Source organism: Pleurodeles waltl, chromosome 5 (assembly GCF_031143425.1).
Source record: "Pleurodeles waltl isolate 20211129_DDA chromosome 5, aPleWal1.hap1.20221129, whole genome shotgun sequence".
NCBI lineage: Eukaryota > Metazoa > Chordata > Amphibia > Caudata > Salamandridae > Pleurodeles > Pleurodeles waltl.
In genome coordinates this window covers 540,135,142-540,149,657 of record NC_090444.1, presented here as the reverse complement: position 1 = coordinate 540,149,657, position 14,516 = coordinate 540,135,142, and the positions used below count along the sequence as shown (strand labels likewise).

At 42.7% G+C, this 14,516-nt stretch overlaps 1 long non-coding RNA gene across 1 annotated transcript in view; it reads left to right on the top strand.

Annotated features, from left to right (window-relative positions):
- LOC138295820 (uncharacterized) overlaps positions 1–14,516 on the top strand; it is a 77,906-nt gene that overhangs the window by 15,842 nt on the left and 47,548 nt on the right. Inside the window, exons 3-5 of the long non-coding RNA XR_011203692.1 lie at positions 6,377–6,463; positions 6,756–6,870; positions 13,312–13,418. This is a non-coding gene — a long non-coding RNA (uncharacterized lncRNA). The remainder of the gene's footprint in view (positions 1–6,376; positions 6,464–6,755; positions 6,871–13,311; positions 13,419–14,516) is intronic.

Below are 14,516 nucleotides of genomic sequence, written 5' to 3'. Positions count from 1 at the left end.
ACACCAAAATTATACTCGTGCACTTGAAATTCATATAACGAGCCATAAGAGGGAGCCACGAGTACAGGAACATCTTTATTTACAACGAACACTTTAATATTTGATAATGTTCAACCTATTTAGGCCGATATTTTTACTTTTTTCGCGCCGCATTTGCGCCCCTTTTTGACGCAAAAGCGGCGCAACCTAACAAAATACAATTTTATTTTGTATGATTGATCTACTTTTTGGTCAAAAAGCGACGCTAAAAAAGTATAAATATCGGCCCTAGTGGGTACACGTAACTCTGGTTTCAAAACCATCATATCTCTGATTTCTTTATACGAAATTCAGTTTGAAGTTATATTAACGTTTTATTGGGTAGTCAAGAGCACAGGAGAAATGGCGATTTAATGTAGAATAAATGCCACTAACGAATGTGAGTCACGCTGTGGAAAATATAAAAATTCTACAGTTTCCTTTGAAATATTAATGGAAGCAATTCTGGCCATGTCCTGGTTGCCTCCCCCTCCCCCTACACAACCCAATAGACCTTTGACCCAAAGCAAAACCTTCGACCTGCAGCTTAGTCTTAGGAGACACGCGTTTACCTCATCAAGCTGCTTTCAAATTGAGCAGTGACAAGGGTCAGAGGTCAGTGGGACAGATGAGCTCATCTAAATTGCAAACAAAAACATAAAAAATGATTTTCCGAAGCAGTATGAAGTGTCCATCCTTTGCTTAGACAGCTTTCTACCTACGCCTAGCCAAATGGGAAATAAGGCAAATGATGCTATTACAAACACTAGGCACAGTACTAAAATATCGCTGGCAGGTCAAGTCCTTGTTAAATCAACTAAATCGTTTTGCGCCCTTGATAATATTAGTTTGTATAATGTTTTGTGTTTACAGTTTTCGGCGAAATTTCTTGTGTCAAAAAAGTAATCATAACATTAAAACCACATTATTAGGATGAGGTAGTTTGGATTTTAAACTCCATGAGTAATTAAATAGTTGATTTTATTATCCAAAGAAAGCACAAAATTGAAGTGCCAACAAAATGAATTAATTTTCATGACTTGTAACCCAAATATGTTTTCGTTGAACTCTTAATGAAGAAGCATCAACTTTATGTTTTTGCACAGAAACGCAGAAATCAGATTCTACCTAATGTGTTAGCATGAAAATTTAAATATTAATTTCTGAACAGCAGATGTTTATAGATGTAAGGGCGACTCCCTCTCAGTTGTCGTGTGAGGTTAAAAAAAAAATGCTTCATTAAAAGCTTGACGAAAGGGCAGATTTGTCTCAATAACTAGCGTTTGCGTGTTATGTGTCTAAAGTTAATGCAAGAATGATATATGTAAACATTTTGCCTTCAAATTGTGTTTCATGTGATTTACTAAACCCATTTAAATACGGAAAAACTGCCGCCTTAATTTGTTGCAACATCTAAAAGTTCATTGGGTCGTGACCCCTCTTTAGGATAGTTTTTCTGGGCACCTGCAAATTCACTAGGCACGCTTTCTGAAACAAAGAAGCACGCGCTGAACTACAGTTGCCAAGGGAACAGTTCTGGTTCACCAGTAAAGGTCTTTGGCCCCGGACTGGCTGTGAGGAGCAGACGCGTTCCAGCTGCTACTGAGTGTGCCTTGTGTGATACCAGTAGGAGGAAAACACAACGAACAGGCAGGCTAACACCAGTGTAAGTGCATACTGTGCCGGCACTAGTCAGTCAGTTCCAAGGCACAACACTGTTAATGTTGTGCATGGAAATGTATAATACAATATACCATTTACAAGTGGATTCAGACATTTAACATAAAATCAAAGATACCATTTAGCCAAACAGCCTACTTAGGGCCGTATTTATAGGCCCTTAGTACCACAGGAGCGTCACTTTTTTTTACGCTCCTGTTGCGCTAAGCACAGCGCCGTATTTACAAGGTGACGTTAAGCCACATTTTGTGGCTTAACGCCACCTTGTAAATACGACTCCTTCCCACGTAGCACTGTGGTGGAAGGAGCGTGAAATGGATGTTGCGTGGCCCTTCCACAGCGACACCCACTGCATTTTGACGCTGCCTCAGGTTTCTGAAATTTCGTAAACCTGAGGCAGCGTCAAAATCTAACGCCACCCCCAGAGGTGGCGTTAGCAAGGCGCGACAAGGAGGAATACTTTTATTGTTTTTTGCTTTTTCTATGCATGCTGCATTCTGCTGCATGCATAGAAAAAGCAAAATGTAAGAAATTATTGTTTATGTGTGGGAAGGTGTCCCTTCCTTCACATAAACAATCATTTGAAAATGACACTTTGGCACTTCTGAGTGTGCTACATTGTGCAGCACACACTAAAGTGCCAAACCACCATTAGTGATTGTTTATGTACAGGAAGGGACACCTTCCCGAATATAAACAATCACACCCCCTCAACACAGACATCCTTGCACGAGGGTGCAAGGATGCCTGCGTACAAAGCGTTGGCGCTGGTAAGCTAAATTTAGCGCCAGCACAGGGGGAAACGCAGGGGTGCACTGCATCCACTTAAATACGGCGCATCCCTGCATTTCTAAAGTGAGGCAGCGCTGGCAATTGTGGCGCAGCACTGCGCTGCGCCACCTTTCTTTAAACCTGGCCCCTAATGTGTAAAGATACTGCGTACTGTCCTACTCACAGATTGCCTGTTAGAATCAATTTTAGGAGTCAAAACATTCTACTAATACCCACAAAGCCTAGTCAATGTAACTTCATCTCTCCACGTGGATTTAATGCCTTCGTCCAAGGTTTTGATTAAACAACGTTTTTTAAACTAATAAAGATGAAACACAGCTTAGAAAAGAACATGCACAGAAAATAACATTGCATTTGTTATCAGTAAGAATTATTATCATATTACGCAATGCCAATGAGCATGTCAGCATCTCACACACTTAACATCCTGAAGTTGAGACTTAAAAAACAAATAATCATTGTATGTTCCCCTACCCTTACTGCTCCACTCTATTGGACATATATCCCAGAGTGTGTTAGCAGGGCCCTGTGATGAAGCATGCCACAAATTATGGGTGAGGGCTGTTTTTACATATGAGTGTATAACCCTATGGGATTCTCACACTCAGTATTCCTTTTTTCTGTCCTCTAGTGTGGTTTATAACTATGTATAGCCTGCTACAATGAACTTGAGGCAGAGGTGCATGCTCTTCGGGGATATCCAGAGGATCCTTTCTTTCCCCATAACATCACCCTGAATCATAAAGAAGTAACTTAGTCATAGTTGCATAGTGTGTGAAAAGCAGTTATATTTCTAAATATCCTCTAAGTTACAATGGAGTTAATGTTCATCATACCTGCATGCTATTCCCCTGACCACCTCCCTGACATGCCCCAGGAATTCCATAAGTGTAAGTTAGGTTACAAGACACTCTTAGCATTGTGAGTTTGTGACTAACCACCAGCTTATCATTTTGTGAGCTTTCATAAACCGCTTGTGATTCTTTCCCTCCCTGGTAATTATTGAACATTTGCTCCTGCCAGTGGCTGTAGTTATCACTTATCAGGCTGGAGAAGGGAAACAGAGCAGCCCTACACTGGGCAAGGGAATAAGGAAAGTAGTTCCAATGGAAAAATAATTTCCCATTGGAGAAAAAAACAAATAAAATACGCAAATTCAAATCTATACAGCTTTTTCCCAATGTGGAATTGTACGGTGTGTACAGTTCTGTATTGATAAAAATGCTTCCACCTAAATATTACCTGTCTTTTCCTGGAGTACACATGGAAAACTGTGATTGACAGCTCATCAAGCATATACCTGGAAAAGTTTATAAATTCCAAAAAGTATACATGTACATTCAAGCAAATTTCTGTGGGTACACTTACAACTTTTTGTTAATTTGTCAATATATATATATATATATATATATATATATATATATATATATATATATATATATATATTTATATATTACGTAGTGGCGGTCGCCACTAGGTAGTTATAGTTAGGACATAGGGGAATATTTACAGTCCACTAGCGCCACCTTGTGCCACATTAACCTAATTATTTATGACGTGGAGAAGTGTGGCTCAATGGTTAGAGCGGCAGACCCTGATGCAGAGGTGTAGCCTGGGACCAGGGTTCAATTCCCATCTCGGCGGGTCTTGGGCTCAATTTCCTCAGACCTGATAACTCTCGAGTCAGTGCCAATCTAATCATGGGGTCCCACTCTGTAACTCTGGGCAATAGCTTGCTTAATCTCCACAGCAGCGCTAGGGATGCCTGGCTTCACCTTGGGGGTGCCCAGGAGTGAGCACTTCACTGGGAAAGCCTGGAAGGGTTCCACAGTGGTATGTGTAAAAGCGCCAAGATGCTCTCAGGGTAAAAGAGCGCTATACAAGTATGAAGTCTATACAAGTATGAAGTTTACAGTTACGTTAATGTGGTCCAATGAGGCTGAAATCTCTGCGCCGTATTTACAGGGTGGTGCAATGCACCAAGCATAATGTATTCCACGGGGGCGTTCTCCCGCTAGGGAAGCCGGAAAAATTAGCTATTTTTTACGGCACTTTTAACGCCTGCTCAAGAGCAGGCATTAAAAGGGGGCTTCCATTCTTTAGAATGGAGCCCTATGTGCTCTGCAGGAGTAGCGCCAATATATTGGAGCTACTCCTCCTTAGTACATCAATAGCACCATGTGAAATGACGCTATGGCCCCCTACCCTGCACCATGGTGCGCCGTATTTTAAATACGGTGCACACATGGTGGCGGTAGGGGATGCTAAGGTGCGCAGGGAAAGTGGCGCTGCACTCAGTGCAGCGCCACTTTCTATAAATCTCATCACTAGTTTCTCTAGAAAAAACAGTTTTTTGCTTGCTTATATCTTTGGCGCCACTTGATGAATCTTCAGCAAAATTTCCCAATACATTTGACCGTCACGTGAGCTGCTGTCTGGAAAGCTTCAGGGTGATCCATGAAGTGGGGGCTAAGATTGAGGAGGTGAAATTTAGAGCTTTTTCTAAAACAATTTAACAGCGAGATCCAATTGGCTGACAACACTTCAACAAAGAAGTGTTGTCAACCATGTTAGGGCTTGGCTTGAGCCGAGTCCCAGACAAAAAGGTAAAAAAAAAAGAAAAGGGGCCAGGGTACAGACAGCCTAAACCCATCGCTCTGGTGCCGGGGTCCCAAAGAGACTCCCCAGGGCTAAAAAGTATTTATTTCTTTAAATTTCACCACGATTTGTGGCGGATCTGCGGATCCGGTGAATATTTTTTTTTAAAATGAAGTGCGTGAAGGACATTTTTTTTAAGCCCCCGGGTGGACCAAGTCCTGAGGGCAATGTTGATTTCTAATGGGTAAAATATATATATATATATAAACATGCAAGAGTTCTTTAGGCACATACAATTTACAAAGTAGTGCTTTCTTCTACTTCTTCTGAAACATATATAACTTTTATAACTTTTAAAGTACTAACACTGATTTACACCTGGATTAATCCTTCGTAAATTGATTTCTTATGTTTTTCTCAGCATCCCCTTATTAAATGTATAGCAGGTATAGTTAACAATCACACCAGTGCATAATTCTCCATAACAAATTAAGCTTCAGGCACAAGAGCACACAGGATCATAGTCCTCTGGACAAAAATGTCAATACAATGAAGTAAGCAGCCTTTTATCAATCAGACCTATTTTATAGATAGAAGTGTTTAATACAATGAGGCAAATAACCGGGTGTGCATCTTGTCACATTGACATTTGTTTGCCTCTGAAAGCAAAGATGAGATGAAGTACGCACACCGAATTAAAGACTTTTCAGTAACTATAGAGGATTTACTTGCTTCATTTTGTTGCACATGTGTATAGCATCAATATTAAAAATATAAAAAAGTTTTGTTTTTTTAAACTAATAGTCATCTCACTGTAAACAAATAGCCCCACAAGAATCAAATCTCTGACAGGGAAATCTCTGCAGGCAACTGTGATGTCATTGCAGCAATCTCACAATTGCCTGGAGAGTTTCAGCTGTCTGAGATCTTCAAACACATGTTTTCCAAACAGCTTTTTGACAAATTTATCACCAGCGATAGCGCCAGATCACCAGTACTTCTTCTCTTACAACATTTCATTTATAAGGGGTGGTTAATATTTGTTGAAGACCTAGTCTGAAAGAACCATTGCTATGCACTGGCAAGGGGTTTACAGGCATGAATGCTGAATTCTGAGAGTAAACAATACATGAATTTGAATGTTGAATATGTAAGTCAATCACATTCTTTGGAATGTAACCAATATGTTACTGATATACAACTCTTTTAAAAAAAAACTGATTGATGACACTGACAGCTATTTTCTGTCCATTGTTACTTGGTCATTTTCTCCATCTACCTACTGAAGAAGAACATTGCACAATCATGAAAGTTGCCCTTCCGGTGGAGAGAAGGAGCCAAGCTGTTCAGGGGATGGAGGAAAACCAGGCTAAGAGTAAGCAAGTTTTCAAATTAATGTGATATTTATATAGCCCAAATCTAGCAAAAAGACAGTGGAGTGCTGTAAAAGGTCAAGGACAAGTATAATTTCAGCAAGTGATAAAAATGGTTGCTAGTTTGTGGATGGTTTAGGTATTGTGATGTAGTGTTCTTTAGAGAAGTGTGTTTTCAACTATTTCCTAAATTAGAGCAGCACAGGGGTAATACTGGTGGATAAGGGATGTTGATCGGATCAAGGGTGAAAAGGCCAGCTGATTTGTGTTCTTTTCCTTTTTCACACTTCTTAGTCTGCATTCTCATGATGCCCTGCCTGCTAGTGTGCTGAGAATCACCATAAATGGGAAGCTTGTCTGGAAGATTTTGAAAATGATGCAACTGGGTTTGAAGATGGTGCTGTTGCAGGTAATGTGATCATATTTCTTCAGGCTCTGGATGAGACAAGCCTCAGCATGTAGGTTGTTCTTAAAGAGAGCCAGTGCAAAGTGTGAGAGTTCATGCAGCAGGGTGTTACCCCCATCAAAATTCAAGAGTCTGAGTGCTTGAAATGCAGTTCTGAAGTTGTTTTCTTATATAAACAGTTTCCTTTCTTCAGAAGAGATAGCTGGTACTAGACTGTCCTTGTGTATTTTTGGAAATGTGTTCTTTGAAAGTGAGGCTGATGTCCCGGATGAATCAGAGTGACTTGGCAGTTAGTGAAAGTTGGGATTCAAAACAGTCAAGGTTCATGCTGTTGAGCCAATGGTTCCTTGTTTATTCTACTTAGCACATAACCGTAATTCTGTCTTCTTTGCTTTGAGTTTCACATAGGAGCTGGACATCAAGGTCTGCATGATGTGCAGGCAGTGTTTGAGGCATTGGATGTGTGAAGCAGCAGAGGCTTTAGGTTTGAAACGAGTTGTGTATCATTGGCGTATTGGTGAATGTTGATGCTGCTATCTGTGAGTAGAGCACCAAGGGCCAGATGTGTCAAAGGGTTTTACCCATTCTGTGTCTATGGGAAAATGTGTTCATACATATGGCCCCAAGTAACTCATGTAGAGGTTGAATGTGACTAAAAACATTAGGGACTATGGAGGACTCTGTTGGTGATAGGGATCTTTTGAAACCCGAGGTGTCCATGTGAACAAACTGGTGACAGGTGAAAAGGAAGTGAACACTGTTTCTATTGAATACCATTTGAGACTCCAGCATCTATATGAGGGTAGGATGGTTGATTGTATTGCAGGAAGTTAAGATGTACAGCAATCTCAGGAGTCATGACTTATCTTTGTCTGTGGCCAGGAGGACATCAGCTATGATGTGTAAAGTATAGGTCTCCTTGTGGAAGCATGGTTAGCATTAATTTGATTTTGAAGTTCAATATAGTATGCTTTTAAAATAATCTTGCTGATAATTAATAGGTGAGTGATTGGCCTGTAGTTGGTGAAATCATCAGGATCTAGTGCAGGTTTATTTAAAAGTGGGAGGATCTGGCCTGTCTTGAGACCTTCTAGGATGATTCCATGTGTGAGGGAGGCATTAGCAATGGTGATTAGGGGTGAACGAACATCTCCAGAGAGAGCTTTGATGAAAGATGAGGGTAAGACACCATCTTCATAATAAGTACTTTGAGGGAGCTGAGTATGTTGGAGAGGTCTTCAAGAGCTAGTGCTTTGAAGGACGACCATTGTAGGATTCTAAGGGAAGGAATGGGCATAAGAGATCAAGCAGCTTGGTGTTGAGCGAAGAGGGAAAGTAGGATGGTATAGCTGTCTATCCTCCCCCCTTCCTACCCTCCACCTTTCCCAACTCATTCATCTTTACTCCCCCCTTTAGTCACTTTTCTCCCTCCCACAGTGTGGTCTGATTTAACTCTTGCCCAGACTCCATCTTGAGGTTGAAGAATAGGGGTTTAAGACACCTCAGTAATCCACCTGGATATTGCCTTACTGGCCAATGTAACGTTTAAAGCTTCAAATGGGCAATTTCAGTAAAACCCCTCAACTCCACCTTCCTGGCATAGGACTCCCCACTGTATTTCTAGGTAATGATGTTGCAAAGGTTGTGTAACTAGACCAGATGCCATGAAGCAAACAGAGATTCTGGAAACCTTTTTATTGGTAATTGTTCATAAAGTAGGACCAACTACGGAGAAACAAATTTTACTTTTCAGTAGCTAGCTTATTTAAAGAGCCACAGTAGAAAGCCTATTTAAAGGTCACACCTCTCTAGCATCATTCTGATGAAGGTGGCTCTGCCTTTGTGGTGAATGCATATTCGGCAAAACTGATTGTCAAGTGAGCCACCATGTTCCTTCAACCCGCTTAACCCTCTTTTTTTCTGAGAAAGAACACTCCAAAGGTTAGCAGTAGAGCAGTCTCAGTACTCTGCTCTTCCAGAGGCCCACCCAGTTGGATGTCCCCACAGCAGTACTGAAATTTCATGAGCAGCGAGTACTGCAAATCAGAAGTGAGGAGTTTCCACTAGTCTTTCTCCTCATAGGGGGTAACAGCTAAGCTTATCTGCCTACTTGTTCCAAAGGCTCCTTGTGAGTTCCCTGTCTCTTTCTTCAAATTCGAACAATGGAAAGATTCTCCGAACATGGATGCCCATATTTATTGGAGTAACTTGGTTGGTGCTGGTGCTTCTAAAGCCTATTAAATTAGTTCAGATGCTCAGCTCCTGCCCTGTTTTGCACAGAGAGACAATATGGGGGTCATTCTGACCCCTGCGGGCGGCGGAAGCCGCCCGCCTGGCGGGAACTGCCAGAAGACCGTACCGCGGTCAAAAGACCGCGGCGGTCATTCTGACTTTCCCGCTGGGCTGGCGGGCGACCGCCAAAAGGCCGCCCGCCCGCCCAGCGGGAAAGCACCAGCAACGAGGAAGCCGGCTCCGAATGGAGCCAGCGGAGTTGCTGGTGTGCGACGGGTGCGGTTGCACCCGTCGCGATTTTCAGTGTCTGCCAAGCAGACACTGAAAATCTTAATGGGGCCCTGTTAGGGGCATGGGCACTGCAAGGGCCCCCAGGGGCCCCACGACACCCGTTCCCGCCATCCTGTTTCTGGCGGTGAAAACCGGCAGAAACAGGATGGCGGGAAGGGGGTCGGAATCCCCATGGCGGCGCTGCTTGCAGCGCCGCCGTGGAGGATTCCCTGGGGCTGCGGGAAACAGGCGGGAAACCGCCGGTTTCCCTTTTCTGACAGCGGCTGTACCGCCGCGGTCAGAATGGCCCCAGAAGCACCGCCAGCCTGTTGGCGGTGCTCCCGCGGTCGTTGGCCCTGGCGGTCCATGACCGCCAGGGTCAGAATGACCCCCTATGTCTCTAGAGAGACCTAAATAATTGAAGTCTGGTCACTGGAATGTGAAAGGGAATGCCAGCTCATCCTGACTGGCATTTAGGAGACACAAGACCCTGGTACAACCTCACCCACAAAGTCTCCTTTCAAGGCCAGAGAAAGGCTACATATCATCCTTGCCACATCAACACCAGGTTTCTTGAGCAGCCACAATATGCCACAGTCCCTGTGTCAGACATGTTCCACATTGATAGACATCATATTTGAGACATGATTACTGCAAATCTTCATTCACCAGTGAATTATATTTGCCATATGTTTATTTGCCAGATGCAGTTACATTTGGCAAATATTGAGTTTTCAAGGTGTTCCCAACTCATTCTTTTTAAACTAGTTTTTATGGTGAAAGCAAGTTTTTACAAATAAGAAAGACTTTTTCAGCATGTGCAGTAAGACATTGCTTTGATTTCTGTTACTTCAGTCTACATGTGACATCTGACCTTTTTGCCACTAGAATTACTTCTGTGCAGCATTACTGTAGCCTTACCTAGAGGTCGTGTAGCCAGCCAATTATCCCCTTATTTAGTGGTCCGATCACAGGTACTGGGAGTTGTTTAGGGATCACTTACAGAATATTGAAAACATAATATTGTGTCAAAAATATCGAGGGCCAAAATATAGAGAAGGTAAGTTCAAATAGTTAACTGTAGATTTACTATTCTTAACTCTATATTCATGGACCTTAAAGACATCTATATAGTCAAGGTACATATTTGTGGAGTTATATATAGTAAAACTTTGCTTACCTATAGAAACTTACCTTCACAATATTTTTGTCCTCAATATTCTTGCCACAATATTTTATCCCACAATAGTTCTGTGTCCGATATTCTGTATAAAACACTGTTGTTAAAAAGACTTCCAGTGCATCACGTCAAAATTGGTCAGCTATCTAAGACCTTCGATATCAAGAAAACATTGAGGAGGCCATGCTCTTAAGCAGAGAGGAGTAATAAAATGGGAAATGGGAACTACCTAGATGAAACCAAAACAAGATGAGAACATTTTATGTCATGATTCAACTTGGCTTAATCTCCTGTATGTGATCAGGTTGGTAGCATGTTGCTTTTGAGGTTTCCTGTCAGTATCTTTTCGACCCCTAATCCTGCACATTTCCCACTTTGTGAGTTATGAGCAAGCCTATTTAGCTGCACTCTCCAGTCTCTATAGGTTCTTGATGTACTTACTGCTATCAATCTGCTCTGTTGGCAGTCACAAGTCAAAGTGGTCCTCCATTTTTTATATGACCATCGGGTCTGGATTAAGAATTGTGATTTCGTTTTCATTGTTATTGGTAATGTTGTTTAGGGTGCAATTTGTGATGGTGACATTGGTGCTATTTTTATGTTACCTGTGATTTAATGTTTGATGCCATGAGCAGTACTTTGAAAAGTTAACCTTATGTACATAACTGTGCTCCCACCCAACTAAACCATTGTCACAGAATTTGTTATATGTAATTTGTAGTGACGTTCCGACAGAGTCCAAGTATAAAGCTTATGGATTCACAAGAGCAGCCAGAACAGTGCCAATCTCAGTCTGCCATACTCACTACCTCCAACATCTTTCCCAGTACAAGTCAGCACATTTCAGACAACTCAAGTGCAAAGAATTCATCATCTAGGGTGGAACCACATAAGGCGCCACCAGCAAACATGGTACACACTACAGCAGTGGTTCCCAACCTTTTGACTTCTGTGGACCCCCACGTAATCATTACTGGATCCCAGCGATCCCCACTGAATCATTATTGGAATCCGGGGACCCCTCACTGACTCTGTACTGAAAGCTGGGGACCTAAACAATTAATCTTATTTAATTTTCTAAGCAGTCGTGGGCACCCCGAGGAGGCTTCACGGACTCCCAGGGGTCCCAGGACCACAGTTTGGGAATCACTGCGCTACAGTATCAATAATATACTCTGACACTATTGCAGAACCTTTTGCCAAAACATCCTGTCCGCCAGTGTCTTTAAATGAATTTCTTTAATTTCCTGATGACGTTCCATCACAATATATAAATGTGTTCTTTCCAATGTTCTGCACTTGTGTGAGTGGTCTGCCAAATAGGGACAATGGTCAAGAAGTCCCGGGCATGGATACATCAACAAGACAGCTTCTTGTGGCAAAAACAGCTCGGTTCACTGTTACCAAGAAAAGGTGCAAACTCTGCACAGTTGCCATATAAGAGGTCAATAAAATGTCACAACACAACACAAGCAGACGCATCCGTATATGCTGAGTCATTGACTACAGTCCTTGGGGTAATGGCATACCTTTCTCCTACCAGTCATCATCATGAAGATTACTGCAGACATGGGCGCAGTCCAGAATAACTGCTTTAACTAATAACAAATGAACGGCGGCACTAGATGCCCATCTTTCAATCTGAGTGTTTTGGCTCCCCGAACCATGTTTTAAACACCACTGTCTCTAAACTATTTAATTATTTAAGGACTTTTCATGGAATCAATGAACTTATAAATGAGAAAATGTGCATTTATGCAATTTCTTTCTCTGCCCTTGGTTTAATATGATATATCCCTTGATAAGTGTAGAATGGGTTTGTGGCTGGATTGCTGCTTGTCCTTACCAATTCATATTGTCTACTGCCCTTTTTTTTCACAGGGGAGTTTGTTTCCATTTTTAATCAAAATATATCTCAGGGTGCCTGATAATACCTGCCATTCGAGTTTTATCACAATCAAAGCATCTCATCTGCATCAAGGTGACACCCAAAGAAGGTCATATGTACATGTCATTGTTCCATCTTTAACAGCTTCTTGTCTGGCCGAATCATATATGAAGGTACTCTTGTCTAAAGGTTATGACATAGGCCCTCATTACAACCCTGGCGGTCCAAGACCGCCAGAGCTGTTGTGGCTGAAGCACCGCCAACAGGCTGGCGGTGCTTCAGAGGGGATTACGCACCGCCGGTGGTTTCCCACCACATTTGCCCCGGCGGTGATAATCCGCCAGGGCAGCGCTACCCTGACAGGGCCCCGTGCAGCTTTTCACTGTCTGCATAGCAGACAGTGAAAAGCGCGACAGGTGCAACTGCACCCGTCGCACGGCCGCAACACCGCCGGCTCCATTTGGAGCCAGCTCCCATGTTGCGGCCCACATCCCCGCTGGGCCGGCGGGGTTGTCATAATGGGCACCGCGGGAGTGCCGCCGCATTGGCGGCCGCACAGCGGTTACTATTTGGCGGGCGGCGGTTGCCGTCCGCCAATGTTGTAATGACCCCCTTAATGCTTTGTCTTCGGATACATTCACTCGCCCTAAAATATGGAAGGTCCAGAGTGAAAATATGTGTGTTAATTCTTTGGTGAAATATTAAAAAACTAACCGCAAAGCTGTTGGTTCTACTACAGATCGTCTCAGAGAAGGGGGCAAAACTGCAACACTCAGCTTTGGAGGGTTAGCATGTGACCTACTATTGTAATCAGTTGCTGGTGCATGGTTGTTGCTGTAAGATTAATGTCATCACTTTGCTTTGTGTTATCGAGTTTCTTCAACAGAGGAGTCAGAACTGCAACCCACTTGATCCGAACCAGGAGTGGAACAAGCCTGAAAATGTCTTCTATAGTAAAGACCTCATTTCGGATCTACAAAGGTATGTGCAAACATGAGTATTGCAAATACGAGCTATCGTGTTTTCGTTTTCAGCACAGAATGTGTGCATTATTCATAAAAGGTAAGAAGATGTTTTAAGAGTACAGTATTATCTGTGTGTGGCTCAATTATGAAATACTTTGCCTCCCCACATTGCGGGCGCTGAAAGGTTCTCTGCTTGCAAAAAACTGCTAAACACTTGGCTTTCTACCTTGCACAGCCTTGAGTGAATGCTTTTTGCCATCTTCTGGCTCTCTGAATAGCGCTTGATGCCCTCGGGTTTAATGCGCTATACAAACACACCTAACATAACAACATACATTGTATGGTAAGCCCCTCGTGAACATGGAGGAGCTTGCAACATGTGTCCTTGTGAGGATTTGGTTGTACTATATAATATGGCTGTGGGGCTTCATCGTGCACTACAGTCTCAAATACCGTCTTGGGAGCAGTCACGCTTGTTGACTTAAAATTAAGCACAACCCTGGTTAGATGTGGGTGCAAGCAGAAAGGCTTGGCAAAGGAACTTAGGGACAGATTTAAAAGAAACTGGTGCAGCACGGTGAGGTGCAAAACTTAAACTATGCCTTGCTGCGCCAGTTTTGAAACACAGGGCTGCGCTGTAATCAAAAGAGCATGGCACAGCCCTGCGTTTTCCCCTGCGCCGGCTAAGTTAAGCTGCCTGTGCCAATGCAGTCATCCTTGTACCATAGTGCAAGGGTGTCTGCTTTGAGGGGAGTGATTATGTGCAGGAAGGTATTTCTTCCAGCACATTAACAATCTACAATGGTGATTTGGCACTTCTATGTGTGCTGCAGAATGCAGCACATATAGAAAAGCAAAAAGCTAGGAGGAACAAAAGCATTCTTTCTTGTTTTGCTATGCTAACTAGCTACTTTTTGCCACTGCCACAGATTTACGATTTCATGTAAATCTGGAGCAGCTTAAAAAACAATGAGTGTTGCGATGGAACGCCCACTACAACACCCATTGCACTCCCCTCTGACACAGAAAACTGCTTCTGAGGGGCCCATATTTATAAGGTGGCGTAATGCCACAAAAAGTTTGCTACACCTCCTTGTAAATATGGAGCAGTAAA